The sequence below is a fragment of the Orbicella faveolata genome, unplaced genomic scaffold (genome assembly GCF_042242905.1).
Source record: "Orbicella faveolata isolate gen_17 unplaced genomic scaffold, um_ofav_v1 contig_25, whole genome shotgun sequence".
NCBI lineage: Eukaryota > Metazoa > Cnidaria > Anthozoa > Scleractinia > Merulinidae > Orbicella > Orbicella faveolata.
Window position 1 is genome coordinate 31,237,121 of NW_028301553.1, and position 15,454 is coordinate 31,252,574.

The 15,454-nt window shown below is 39.5% G+C and overlaps 1 long non-coding RNA gene across 1 annotated transcript; it reads left to right on the forward strand.

Moving 5' to 3' along the window:
- LOC110059269 (uncharacterized) lies at window positions 1-8,492 on the forward strand. Its single transcript, XR_002297736.2, has 3 exons — window positions 1-326; window positions 1,375-1,482; window positions 2,570-8,492. It is a non-coding gene; the product is annotated as an uncharacterized LOC110059269 (long non-coding RNA).
- Window positions 8,493-15,454: the final 6,962 nt, after the last annotated feature.

Genomic DNA, 15,454 nt, shown 5'->3' on the forward strand with positions numbered 1-15,454 from the left:
TAGCGAGTAATAGAACACGCTGAAAGCGATCAAATTTCCCTGTCTGGGAAAGCAACGGAGTCGTGAACCCATGCATCAAAATCCTAGCCATTTTCTGAACCGAGTTATCGCTTTGTTAGCGCGACGCGTAAAGTAACAACAAGGAGTCAATTGGACGGAGGTATTTGAATCGCAAATCGACAGAAATTTGCATAAATTTGTCTACCCAGACAGAGGTTTTAGTCCGTCCGCTGATTGCCGAAGGCTTTTGGAAGACGAGAATTCAATTTTTTTGGAGGACGGGACCGTCACATCTCCTTAAGGAAAAAAGAATCCCGTGGATCAAGGTATCAAATCGAATGTATTGTAGTATTTTCAGTTTATCGACTCGCTGAGTGAAATTATTTCTTCAGGGACACATTTCAGACGGGGATAGCGACTGTCTCGAATTTCCTTGTTATATCGAGAAATCAGTTTGTAGAAATATGCATTTTTCTGCGCCCTGAAAAACCTTGTTACTGCCAGGCGTGTACGCCGATTCTGTTTGTGCTCGCGTGATTTAGGAAGAAAGCACCGGTTGAAATGTACAACGCTACGAGGAAGTTCTGCTCTTGCACTTGCGCAAACGCGGAAAAAAATTCGTTTGCACATTGTGGAACAGGCGGCGGAGCAAGGTCTAAATTTAGTTTACAAGCGGCGAGATTACTTTGAAAAGCTGGTGATGATCAGTTTTGGCCGATATTTTGTTCTGACTGCACACAGATCACTGCTGTCGCTGGTTCTAGGGTTTGGAAGTGATTCCGTTATGGCTTTGTAACAGCTATGTCGAGTAGCCAAACCTGACTTGAGACAGAGTCGTTGAAATCGAACCCTAACTGTCTGTCTGAGATTCTCTTATCAGTTCGGAGATTTGTAGAAAAAAGCTTTGTATTCAAAGTCTGCTTCGACCAGCTGAATGCAAGAACATGGGTATATTATCGGTAACATTATGGCAACCGTAATAAGCACATGGGAAATGAATATGTAGGCAATCACTAAACATTGTACAAAAATGTACACTTCTGTATACGACAAGTACGGACGAATAATTCAGGCGTTTGGCAGTGAAGATATAAAACAATTAGCTTTGATTGAGCAAAGAAAATTCTTGGAGGTGAACGCAGAGATCGCATAGAAATGTAACTCTTAGAATTTCACTCGTTGTATTGAAGAGCAGTTCTAGATCTGCTAGTGCTTTCAAAGGCATTTCCCATTACAGTCTCTTTCTGCTACGGATCAATTGGTGAGTTCCTACTCCGTATTTTACGTTTTATTTCAAACCAAGGTATGCGTGCCTTCTCGCTGGATGCCCTAGTTTCAAATTAACGTGTTAATGTATTTCTGTCTGTGTTGTAGATAAACAATACGAATACCAGCCGACAAGACCGGGAAATCAATCGATTTCCGAGCACGCTATGTTTCAAGGGACACGCAGGGGCTATTAATCCTGCTCGGATTAAAGAGGTAAGCAGTCTATGTGCTGTATTGTTATCAATTTAAATGCTAGTGTTGCTTAAACTCTTTCTAATTCTTTTCCTTTAAGAGAGTTTGCGATTTGCATAAAAAGTTTACCGACACTCGGCTGTCTGACACGCGGTTCAGAGTTCGAATCGCTGCCTCCATCCGCTGTACCTATCCGACTACATGAACCGATCTTCATTCGAGGCGAGCGACACTGTCTTTACTGAACATCGATTACTTTGAAAATATCATGAAGGAGACCACAGCTCCTGTTCTTCGGTAATCTATTTTGCCGTTCTGAAAGGTATTTGCTGTTGTGTCTCGCTCTGTCTAGGTTTTATGCAAAGCTCTGTTGACCGCATATGGCTTTGCGCGGTAGTGTTCAACATCGAAAAAAAAATCGAGGTTAGGAATTTTCGTGGTTCACGTAAACAACACAGAAATTAAGTTTAGTTTCAATAGTTCTCCTTCAATAATCAGTTTGTGTTTTATCTAAGAGGAAAAGAAAACCAAATGGGCCTTTGTAAGTCCACAGAGCCTGTTTTCTGGCAGTGAAGTCATCGTTTAACCGAAGCCACTTCAGGTTAACAACTTATGTTCCCCAAGTCAACAGAAACAGCCATGGTTTGGAGACTCCTGTTCCTTCATATCAGTCAAGAAAGACTTCATTCGTTTTCTAAACAACGTGGCAAATGTGGCTCGTGTTTGGAATCTCAAAAAACTCAGAGAATTCAATGGTAAATTTTGGCAACTGAAAAGGAGCTAGCTTCTTGACTGAGAACTAAATGGAAGAATTCTCACTTACTTTTGTATAAATCGTTTTGTCTTTTTTATTTGACAGTTTAGCTCTAAAAAGCTACAGGTTGTAATATAGTTTTCTAGGAGTTGTAGCGTGTCTCTTCAAAGACAGGGATGTATGAATTATGAACGAAACAAGGTAATTTATTGACAGTGAAGAAGCCATAATTTTGGCTGCCTGGTGATAACGTTTTGACACAGTAAGATGAATTTAACTGTATAATTAGGCAGTGCTTCTTTACTGATGCGACAACTTTAAGTTTAATCATGGTTCTTTTACACTATCTTTCAGGTATATCAAAAGAGGAACAGATAAAGAAGACTTCAACTGGTGAATAGACAAGACCTTAAACTCATTCACATTGTACACAGTTCACCATTAGCTCAGTTTGGATTATGTTTTTTTCCTTTGAACATTTCTTAAGTTGTAACTTTCCCTCGCTACTCTTTAACTACTTCAGCATGTACTGGTATTCTTAACTTGTCAGCTAAAAGCAAAGACATAATTCTTCATTGCCTTCGACAAATTCAAAGGCTCAAACCTAACAGGGAACCAGTTTCTTCGAGGTGACCTCGAGGTGTCTGTACTTAGTTCGAATCAAATTGACCCAACTTACTCCAAGCAAGAAAAACTTAAACGTGCGCTCGCTATTCTTACGTGAAGGACATTTTTGAATCTACCGTCAGGTTATTTTCAATCGTCTCGTTAACGAAATAATCGGAAATTTCTATTAATTTAATGATCGCATGTTGCGCCCCTTGTCAGTTGAGTACAGCCGGGAACTCGTGAAATTTGCATAGTGCCTGTCTCTCCTGGGGCGGGGCGGTTTGTTCTCGAGAATAAGTGTGGCTACACGGCCGTTACGTGAGGCTCAACCTAGAAAGTCGGTATTCACGCTCACAAATTTTCAGGTATTTAGCGACTGATTCTCCAAAAGATCAACTTAGCTGCCTTTTACCAGAAAGACTTGTCTCGAGGATTTAATTGGAAGGCCTGATTGAAGTTAGAACCGTTTGAATTTTGGGTACATTGCTCGACGTTTTTCTCTCGCCTTCAGTCAACATTCCTCACGCATGTTTTACTAACCACATCACGATAGCAAACCATGTGGCAACGGAGTTTACACGTGGAAGGTAGTCGGCTCGCTTCACTAAAATGTTTCTAAATCGTGTCAAAAACAGATCTGAATCGTAAAATTTCGTTAAAGAAGATTCATTGTAAATTGCTTTGAAAACACGACCATCATTTCTATTGTGTTGGAGGTAAGTGTTGATTTCAGTAGCTGGATCGGCTTAAACCTTCGGTCGCAAATCTTTTCAGTTTGGTTATAGACAGGACACAGCATGGAAGTAAACCGTAAGGTAGTTTTTTAAGGCTTTTAAGGTAGCTTACGCTCGTTTAAGAAGCTTTTTATGTTACGCATTTCGAGGTCCCCGTCGTGTTTACAGTTAGTCTGGTTCACGCCGAAAACAGACACACGCGGCAAGCAAAATAGTCTAATTGTCTTTCGAATGTCGATGATTTGGAACTAGAAATCTTAAAACTCTTATCAAGAGATATGATTTCTGCGCTCAGAGAATCAGTTTTGGGGACATTTTCATTCAAAGCAGGCTGTTTTCTAAACTAAACCGTCGTGGTTTGTTAAGGAAGGTAAGCAATAGCTTTCATGCACGCAAATCGATGTTGGTAGTTTCCGACTGTACTTGAAATATTATTTTCTTGTTATAGCTAGCTTAATTTTGTTGGTTATATTCTACAGAACTTGCGTTATTAGAGAGTATATTTTTCTATCAGAAAGACAAGATGCCAGCTCCCAAATATAGCTACCTTTGACCGATAAATTAAGACAGTTAACTTTGGAACTTGTTGTCTGCCTCCACAATCCTTCGCCGGTTCCACGCGCGGAAGCATGGAGATTTTACACAATAACAATGTGTCAATTCAGTTATTTTTTAATTTAAATCTCTGTGTAAAATCCAGTCAGTAGAATTGAAAACTGAGGCTAGACTTGTAATCCCAAAATGGTCGTCTGGTACTGGACATTGAAGCGTAAAGAAATTTAATGAGTGTATTTGTCGAAACCGTGGGCCCTTCTTCTAGTAATTACATGTTTCTGTTGTACAAGTTTCTATAGTAGGCTCTTTACATATGGGTTAGCAATATTTGTGGCTTTTAAATTTCTTCTTCAAAGATAAATGTGGTGTAGGTTCGCTTCTCTCATCAACAAGAAAAGCTACAGACTACCCACTTCAAACATAAGGTTAATGTCTTGTACCTCGATTATTCCTTACAAGAGTACACTAGATTTATTTGTTTCACAATCAACGCTCAAAACTTGGATGAAAATTCCCTTGTTTTTTATGAAGATCAGGCTAGAAAGGCAAGAAACGATTGGAGTATTTTACAATGATTAAGAGAAATTTTGTTTCAAGATGTCTCATTCATGCATTAGACAGTTGAAGGCAATGCAGTTCATTTGCCTAGTTTATCACTCCTAGTTTTGAGACAGTTTTATTAGGGAGTAACGACCGAGTCTAATGAAGCAAATTTGAAATTTCAAATAGTAGATTTCATCGTTTTCTTGCTACCAGGACATAGAGATTATCTGTAAGATGGAGAAGTTGGAACCCAGCTGACTTAATTGTATGCAAGCTTGTATGTTAAACTGTTAAGGTGAACAGAAGTGTGCCCGAATTTTTTTTCTGTACTGTGGGATCCAAATTCAATAGCAGCAAAGAACCTGGACTAAGGATAAGTGAGGATATATTTGAAATTTTTCTTGAATGATTTTAGTGGATTCAAATTCATGGGATGCAATTTGACCGACGAAAGAATCTTTGTGAATTCAGTTCAACCATTGATCTTTCAGATAGCATAACCGGCGGTCTCAGTTGTATAATTTCGCTTTCGACTGTAGATGCCGGATGTGTTTTTTCGCCTTTTTTCCTGGGAATTGAAGAAGATTGCTTGTGTGTGGAAAGCTGTAAGGATATTTTTGGGTAATTTAGGTATCTGCTTTGGCCGACTACAAATGGGTTTATAACTAACAACATAATCTCGAGGTCGTGGAAAGGCAGTCGCTCGTAAATCCGTCTCAACAAATACGAGACATTCATTTCTAGCCATTTAATTTGACGCCCAAGTCGCAAAAACAGAACTTGAGCGTTTTGTCTGTATGGAGAACTCGCGTTTTTGACTTGTCAGTGGAAAGACTATTTCTTTTTTTAAAACAATTGCTATCGAGACGAGACAAGTCTGTTTCGCCCTTTGGTTAAGGTGAAGTTTTATGGTTGCCTTCTTCTATTGCCCGAGAAGAAATTTGGAGAAACAAAGCATATGTAAGCTGATGAGTTCGTTTTTTATAAACGTCTCCTTCTTCAGAAAGTAAAGTTGAACAGTCTGGAACAAATCAGACGAATAACATTCGAAGAAGAAAGAGGGATACTCAGTAATATGTCTGCGAAGCCTCTGACTTTTTAATAGAGCGAAATAACCAGATTATTGGACGCAGAAAACGTCTCTCAGATCTTTACAATCGGAGAGAACTGAGAAACTTTTGACAGCCTTTGGACCTTTCGACGTTTTCTCGAGAAAACAACTCGCCTGTATCGGTTTGAATATTGCAGTGTCTGCAGCGTTTAAAATCAGTTCTCGTAATAAGTTTATTTCTCAAAGATGGGTAATAGTTCGTCAGTCATGTCTGAGAAATTCAGCGTTAACCTTTAGAGGTTTAAGCGGTCTTCTTTTTCTTAATTTTCACAATAACCAGGTAAATTGAGAGAAATGTTCTCATCTTTTGAGCAAGACAGATTACTGCATGGGCCAAATCCATTATCCTCTGGGCAAACCTAAAACATTTATATCGTGAAGATGGAACCATTCTCAAGGCATAGGAGACTAAACATATTCTTCTCTTCATCTGGAATATGTGGTCTGTTTTCTTTTTCTGAAGCACAATACACTCAAGCTTATTTATTTAAGAGCAGAAGTCAGAAACTTCTGAACGGTTTGGTGCGCTCAGACGCACAAAACTACAAGCTTTACCTCCAGTTGTGAAAACGATATGTTAACCAAATGTCTTGGACTAAATTAGAAACAACTTGAGCTGTAATGGAAAAATCTTGAGTGGAAGAGGTCTTGTATTTATCCTTGCTATCCTTGAATTAGCCCAAACATATGAGGTACCTTAATTGATAAATTGTGCTTTTATCTAATTGTGATTAAGCAAAGGTGGGCACCGCTAGACTTCAGAGGTTCTTTCTTGTAAGACGAAACTACAAACACACTTAGGGACAGCTTTAGTTGAACTATAAATGGCTTCACCACTGAATAGATTTCTTTTCTAGCGAGCAAACTTTATAAAAAGAATACAATGTACAAGAAACGCCCATGTAGAGGGCATACCATAATAGTTGTTTGTGTAAAAACAGCTGTGACCTAATATGGACGGAGCTCTCTTAGATGCTTTTCGGGCTTAGCTAAAGGGTAGTGGTGAAGTAGAGTGCTGCGGACTTATTTTGTGTCGCAGACTCTTCCCTGCTATAAAGGTTAGTTTAACGGCTTTTAAATCGATTGTTCGACTAGATGTCTTTCTTTTGATTCATCAGTTTTAAGTGTTTGCACGATATGGTTCTACAAAAGGTTACCTGCAATGTCTGTGGGAAAGTCTGTCAGGGAAACTATGGCTAAACGCGGTCAAAACTTTTTGTATATTTTCTGTTTGTGGATGTGCTTGAATGTCGAGAAACTGTTTCCCAAATCTAAACAACAGTTTAGAAGAAAGTTTCATAATTGATGAAGAGATTGTTGCTGAACCATCGATACCAAATACAGACAACGAAGCTTGTAAAGACTGCAAGAAATGAAAGCTATGTCTTAACTTACTGCAAATCCTTACAGCTGAAATTTTCTATTTCTCAGAGGCTTCAGGTGTTCTGAAACTTCAGAAATCGTGTCAGCATTCTTTCTATATTTCAGTAGTTCGCAGAACTTCTATGAAGAACAAATTGAGACGAAGGCCCTAGTGGTTGTCAGAAGTAATTCCGTTCTGTAGCGTTAACCTCGCCCCTTTGCAAGCGGAGAGCAATTGAAGTTATCATAGACAGGGACACGGTGAATGTTTTTGAAATAGCAAAGTATCTTTCTATATGAAAATTCCCAAAGGTACCGACTTTGAACCTAGAAGTGACTGAGAATTCGCTTTTAACGCCGCATTGGTAAACCGCAAAGAGTTATTTAGCGTCGCGTGCAAGATCGGAATTTATTTCAGCTTACATCTGAAGATAAAACATCATAACGGTATAGTCTGGGGGTAATATCTGATGTGAAACGTAAGGAGGAAAAACCAATCTACCTAGAGTGATTCTTAATTGAAACCTGCAAGCATAAGAATATTGACTTTCTTATAACCTTAATGTAAATATTACAACGGCGGGTAAAAGACATTGTTATTTACTTGTAACGTAAAAAGTTGTTACTGACAGGAGATAGTTACGGGTAGATATTTCGCTGTATTTGATACATTATTTTTCTTATTCGAGCGGAAATAGAGAAAATTTCACGTCTCTTACCTATCAAGCTATTCTATTCCCATTGCAATCAAGTCTACAAAAGGAAGCAAACATTTTGTAGTGTCTTAGGCGGAGCAGCTGCACTTTACGAAGCATGGACGTTCACTTGCATTTTTCTTCGTCCACGAACAAATTAAATCTATTATTTATACGCTAATTTCCTCATAAAAGCCTTAATTGTTTAGTTAAAACGGCCAAGACCCTGGAGTACAATAGTGAGTGAACTTGTCGCAGTTCACATGAACCCGTAGATCCGAACTTGTGGGAATTTTCGCCACAAGTTCGGCTCTACGGTACACGTGTGCTGTACTAAAAGAGAACAGTGCTCCAGCGTGGCCAAACAAAGAATTTTTTGTTTAAATATTAGCTTGCGTTAGTCAACAGGAGTTTCAATGCATTTAGACTGCAACAATAGTAACTTAGAGGGCGCGAAGCTATGTCAACTCATACAACTTTTGCATCTAAGACGCCATTTTACAATTACGTGTGCATGTGGTATATTATAGCGAATTTATTTTTACCGTTTGCTGGTGTAAATCTCGAGCGTGTTTTAAAAGTACAAACCTCATTATAAAAATATTTAGCTACAGCTGTGCTTTTGTGTAAGAATCAAATGAATAATAAAAATGATGTGAAATGTGGAATGACTAGACTATATGAAATCTTTGTATCTTAACATCATGAGGGCTTCACTTCGATTCTGTCACTGTGGGTTCAAGCCCAATTTTTACCAGTCACCCGAAGTTGGACGAGTTTTCCCACTTTTTCTGTTTTGTCTTGTTGCCTAAGCATTCATGGCACATTTGACGCACCGTTAGAATAACTGACTGCCTTTTGCAAGCGTACAAAATGAAGACTGTTTAATCTATTCTCACCGCACGCTACAATCTTTGCACACTATAAACTCAAAAGTTCGCCGGCCCATACCCCCAAATATACAAGGACTATTTTCAATCAATTCGAACTTTATTTCATTCTTTGTTATTAGCTGGAGTACCTAGGTAATTCTATTGTTACAAACACCCCATCGAGGTTTGTGAATTGAAAGTTTAAAGGTGGTGTACTCAACCAAACTCCTTGTCAATCGTCACTGATTGTATCTGGGAAACAAAAGTTAGAATAAAATTAAACTTTTATTTTCTTTCTTTGTGGAGTGGTCTTGGTTTAGTTTGCCCCCTGCCATGCAAATCACACATTTAAGTGTGCCAAAGCGAAGGAAACTAGCATAAATGTCACCTTGTTGTACAATGCAATTCAAATACAAGAAAATTCAGGACCTCTAGGACCAAATAAGTCTTCCTCGAGTTTATCGCATTGGCTTCTTGTCTGTCTAAGCTCCAAGCAAAATGGTAAATGCCAAAAATCAAACTCCAAAAGGAAAACAAAATAATTAAAAGTCTTGAGCTGAGAGAAGCAATTTACAAAGTGTCAAGCAAAAGTAAATACAGAATATAAGCGGGATGAATATTGAATCATGCAATTTCATTTTTTCCCTACTCTTCATGCTAGGACGGCGAAATAAACTTTTCTTTGATCTTTTTGTTTGTCTCTTTCACAGGATATTGTTTTGTCTACGAGCATCTCTATTATCGCCGAGCTAAGCTATTTTGGGGCTCCTATCTGGTCCAAAAATATATAGCGCGCATGATTTAATGAAGACATGTCTGAAACAATCTACGCGCCTCTTGACTAATTGACTGGCGCGCGAAAGGAGACCTGGAGCCTAGTCTTCTTCGTGACTGTTATTTGTTGGGTGGTCACGCAATGGGTCACTTTCCAAGGTAGTTGGTTGCGTTAGTGCAAAGCTAAACTATTCCAGACTCAAAGATTTGGAGTTGAAATGACAAAATTAGATTGGTTCATTGAAAGAACGGTGGCCTTTTCCCTAATTCACTCTTCCATTTTCCCATTTCGTTGGTAAGTTTCTCTGTTCCATAAACCCCTCCCCCTTTCCGCAACGGAAAATCTGCCGCCCTCAGTTCAGAAACGCTAAATTGGAAAACAAAGAGAACTAGGAGCCATGCTCGCGCTAGATTTGATAACAAACAAGCAATTGCTGTTTGTTTTCACTCGGCAGTCAATATTACATGACCACAAACGTCTGAAAAATGTAAATAAAAATGTAGTGGTGTAGCATTGACGATTTTTGACTGATTTAATCTCATTACGTAAGTCCCCACGAGCAAAATCTAATTCGGAAGTTTTATGAACTAATTTACACAACCCAAACCGCCTTAAGGAAAACAAATTTTTAAAAAAATAATAATAAACACTGCTTGCGTGAGATGCTCATTTTCAACTGATATCTTTCCACCCCTGTACGTACTCCATGCATAATAAACAGGATTAAGCCCGGGACTGTAATATACACTTGGCCTGGCTCGTATTCAAAAGCTCTCCCTTAGATCCCTTCTAAGCACTTCCGTAAAACTTCGATCAAAAAGGTGGTCGCTATTACTAACTAAACTCGCTGAATTGAAACCGTGGGCGTCGGTAAATATTGTGAGGCTATTTAAGGAAACTTGAGGTTAAGTCTATGACAACATTGCTGTTGAAGACTTGCCATGAAGTCTGTAAAAGAATATAATTAACCTGAGGGCACGATAACCCAGACATAACATATCTGCTCCGTGCAAATTCCTCAAAATATATATATACATTGAAGATAAAAAGTTTTAAAAAGGCAAAGGCCGTACGATTAAAATTAAGAAATTAATAACAACATTTCGGTCTCAGAGCTTCAGTACGTAACAGCAACCTAAACCGTTCTATTTTTGTCCTCTCTGTGTTTCAAACAATAAAAAACAGGAGTATTACGTAACTTAAGATAAAAACCAACAAACATGATACACAAGATATCCATATTTATTTATATATCCACTTAGCTCTAATGCCCTGTTAGATATTGACTAAAACTTCAGAAATTATCACGGACTGAGGCAATGTCCAAGGAAAGTTCTCCAACTGGGTATTTAGCAGTGTTTTACTTTCCCCCCTTCAAAAACAAAAAACAACAACAAAAACGAAAAAGCATGATCGAGGCAAGTGCCTCGGTTTGCCTCATACTGGCTACGGCCATGGACTTTCACGGAAGGTTGTATCAAAAGTTTTTAATTGGAGTTTCAATTCAAATGCAAAATGGCGTCTAGTCCGTTTGGCAGACGGCGCTGAAGATAAATTGCCTCTTCACATGTTTCCGGTTGAAGCGACATTTTTAAAGTTCCCTAAAAGTACGTGACCGTCGAGATGATATGCTTAAGTTACTGGTAGGTTACTATTCTTGAGGTCTACGTACTAAACTTAGCCACAACTCTTTAAGCGTTTTTTTTTTCTCTATCTATTCTAAGGTTTCAGCAATTTGCAAAGTTTTAGGGCTTCTGATTTACGCCTGCCGAAACAAAAAAGCAAATTTAAAGTCCATCAGGTACCTGAAATACCGACAGTTGTGAAATCACTTTGGTTCGATGAGTGACGCTGACAATGTAGTACCTTGATATTTTTGTGGCACAGGTTAATACCAAATTATCATATACGATTCCCAACTCCGGTCCTTTTTTGCCCCGCGGTCCGAAATTTAGCTTAAATTTGTTAGGTGGCTCAGAAGCGTCGTGAAGCATGAGCAATTTAGCAAAGAAAACGTCACCAAGTTTCGGTGATCTCGATGCTTGCAGGCCCATTACATTACGTAACAATGAAAGTGCTTCGTATGATGAAGCAGACGAGGGAGTAGCAATTCTTTTAGAGGGTGGAGTGGGTAGGTGGGTCAAACACAACCCAATATTAGTCTTTCTTTTAGACAAAGGCTAACAATAAAGTTTACAACATCCATGGCAGAGGTAAGGAGAACAAATCAGAACAGAACAAAAAGCTGGAGGAAGAAGACTCAGAGAACCTCCAGGGATGCACAATTTCAAGGATCACTTAAGAGATAATCAGACTATCAACATCTCCCTGTCTGATCACCATGTTAAAAATCCTCACGAACCACCCATCCCATCCCTTCAATTCTCATAGTCACCTCAGTTGAACCCTCTGCGACTGAAACACTTGGGCTAGTAAAAAGAAATTAAAAAACATTAGACATGAAACAATGCAGAACGATAGAAAGCTAGAGGTTAAAAGACTTGCGTTGAACTAAGCAGTCAACAGGCAAGGCGTTAGCCAGAAAGGGCAACTAAAGCAATAAGTCTGCGTTTATTTTTAGATGGGGTCAGCGAAAAATTATACTTAGGTAATATCTGTAATCTTGAATTCCCGGGGCAGGGGGGGGGGGGGCACTGCCATATATGAGCTATATAGGTATGTGCCGCTGTGAAGGGCATGGTTTTCAAGCAGTTTACTCTAGGATAGGGTATATAAATCAGAGCGTTTGGGTCTAGAAAAGGGTATCATTTTTCACAAAACTGACTAGTTGGTTGAAGATTTTATTTAGACTAAGGAAACCAGGAATTTCCACTCAAAAATATAAAAAAAATCAAATCGGCAAGTTTAAATTTACGCAAATCAGCCTCAACAGTGTCGATAGATGGGGGGACTTGGGGAGTTTACTCTAGTATAGGGTAGCAAAATTCAGCTATCTAGCTCTGGTATAGGCTAAGGGTTCCAGAGTCCCAGCGGTACATCCCCACCCAGAAATTCCCAAAGCACCCCCCGGGCTTGAAAGCTACTCTGCATAGCGAGGCTACTGTAAGAGGAAGGTTGAACACAGTAAATAGGGGACTTAGATTAACCGCTCGGAGGCAGCGTGGCCGAGTGGTTAGAGCGCCCGATTTGAAATCCGTAGGTCTCAGGTTCAAATCTCGTTCTGACCGATAGCTACTGTTGTTCTCGGTAGCCCCGAGTTCGACTCCTCGGCTGGGCTTGTAAATAGCCAACTGGTCTGCCTCCCGCCAGTTGGGATTCTTAACCTAGTTATGTTTATTTGAATATTTAAATATCATTGTTTATTTACATTGGTCCTAAAAAGCCCCGATGGGGAGTGGCCAATTAATTAAGTATACATTTTTAATTGCGTATACATGATTAGCCTGTGTGACAGGCGACCTGCACCACAGGTATCGAGGATTTGGTGACACGTTTGGATGCACCGACCACTGGCTAGTTATGAGTTGATTAAATTCTGTAGAACAAAAGTGGCAATGGGCCATATACCCTATGAGACTTGCGCGCAGGGAATCATGGTTTTTGTCTGCATCACGCGCAGGACATCTTCAAGACATTGCATGCAGCTACCATGACTCCCTGTGCGCGCATTTCATAGAAGGAATGGGGTATTCAAAAAAAATAGAACTGAAGTCGCTTGTTACCCTGAAACCATGTTTCGAAGAGAAAGAAAAGAGAAACATGTTTCGAAGAGACACATGCAACTTCTGAACACAAAGAACTTAAGTGGACCCTAAGTATAAGTTAACCCTAAGTCATTGTTGTTAATTCTAGTCTCTTTAGTTCTCTTGTTACCTTCAGTTGTATTTAGTTGCACCTAGTTGTATATTAATAACTCGTCCAAACATGACCCGTCTAGATTAGCTCAGCTATCCGCGGGCATGTTATAATCGTAATTTTAATTTGATAACAAATAAAATATATGTATGTATGTATGTATGGAAATAGCATTTTTTAAAAACGTCCCAAAGCGACCTTCTATGAACCCTCTATTAGAAAAAAACATCTTCGTGGGGAACTGGGAATGGTTTGGAGTACTCTCGATGGAACCCGCTATTGTGATTGGATGATAAAATTCAGAAGTTTTTAAATTTATCAGTGCCTCAGTACAGTATCATTTTGACAACGAAGACTTCTCCGGCCTCTCATCGACGCTTGAATGCCGTGAGGGATTGCTAAAATGGGATTTAAGAGCTCAGCGCTGGACAGGAAAAACGTGAGGAGCCCGAAAAGAACGTGCGCGGACATCATCTGCGCCTACCTCGCTCTCGTCCCCAGTCCCCGATGCCAATCTCGTCCCCAGCGTATGCTTTTCTTTTGGTCAGCAGCAAGATCGTGGTCTCTGGCCAGTCCCAATTTTACAGTCCGTGATTCACGGATTTCTGGCCGTTTCAGCTCAATGCTTATAATTAGCACCTCTGCGCATGTTCAAAACTTGGGGCTGGCCAGTCCCCCAAAAAAACGGTCTCTGTGGACGAGACTGCGTATAACAGTTACTAGCTTATGTGTACACGCACAGAAACGAACGCGCGTCCTGGGCCTGGGGAGACTCTACAAAGTTTTATGCGGGGAGGCTCCGCCAGGAGGTCCAACCCCTTACCCTTTACTATACCATTTTGACAGAAAAGCCAACGTATCCCTTTCGTATACCTTTTATGGTAGAAAGGTGCCCCTTTCACGTACGTATTTGAGAACAGTGCATCCCTTTTCTAAACCCTTGAAATGAATTTAACGAGGTGGTGCTTAATAAATTAGACGATACCGCCATAAGATGAGTCTGTTCGAAATATTTTAAGGTCATTCCGCTGAAATAGAACCTGCACTGAGATTTTTGTGAAACTTTGCCTATCGATTGTTTATATTATAGGAACTTAAATTTTGAAATAAAAATGAGGGGTCTCCATGTTCGTTTAGGAGCAAAAGCACCTTGTTTATACACATAAAAATCCTTATAATAACACCATGATTGTAGTTACGATTGCTTGCTAAATTCACGTTTCCGACGATTGCTTTTTGTTCGACACTGAGAATTGGTCCATATTTATTTTTCACAGAGAAATTTATTACTCAATTCAAAACAACACAAAAAAATTATAGATCACCATACTAGTTTGCGAGAAAAGGACGATTTACCTCTATGGCGAGGTCCAGCTGTAAAGAAAAAGCCGCCATTTTTGAATGCGCGCGCGCTAATCGCGCGTGAAATTATGCGCAGTAGGGATGCGCAGTGCAATACTGGGGAATGACCTTAAGTTAAGTCCCTTTTATATTGCCGGTTTTCATGTGACGTCATCAATTTCCAAAATAAGAAATTACCAATCCTTGTGAAGTTTTAGTTTCATCAGATGTAAGACCCTCTAATAACTTAACGTTTTGCAACGTTTAAGCCCGACAGGGTTCCTCGTTATGTAATGGAGCACGTCGGAATTTCCAAGTTTATGCGTTGCGAGACATTAAAATGGCGGCTCGATAAGGCTGTCGAGTAAGTCAAAAGATGAGTTATTGCTCAAGTTTTTACTAAACAGTTCTTGCTCTAGACAAAATATTAATTTCAATGTATCGGAGCTCTAGAGTAATAACGTTTCATTTCAATGGCAAAACTCAATGACAGATGTTTCTGTTACTTTACGGCCGCCATGTTTGTGTCCCTCCGAGGGGCACAGACATGGCGACACCATACAAAGCTTTATAAATTTCAGTGAAACACTTTTCCGAAACGCGCGGATGGAAAACCGTACAGACTTTAAACTTAGCGAGGTTATTCATATATCAATCATCTTTCATATCTCAGCTTCTTGACTTATTTTATTGAATAGTTACGATTTTTACTTTTGATGGCGTGACACTGCCAACCAGCCATACCTAAATGACCTACCCTTTCATATGCCCCACCTTGTGCAATCCCTACCCTTTTATATACGTGAAGCACGAAAAAGGTACCCTT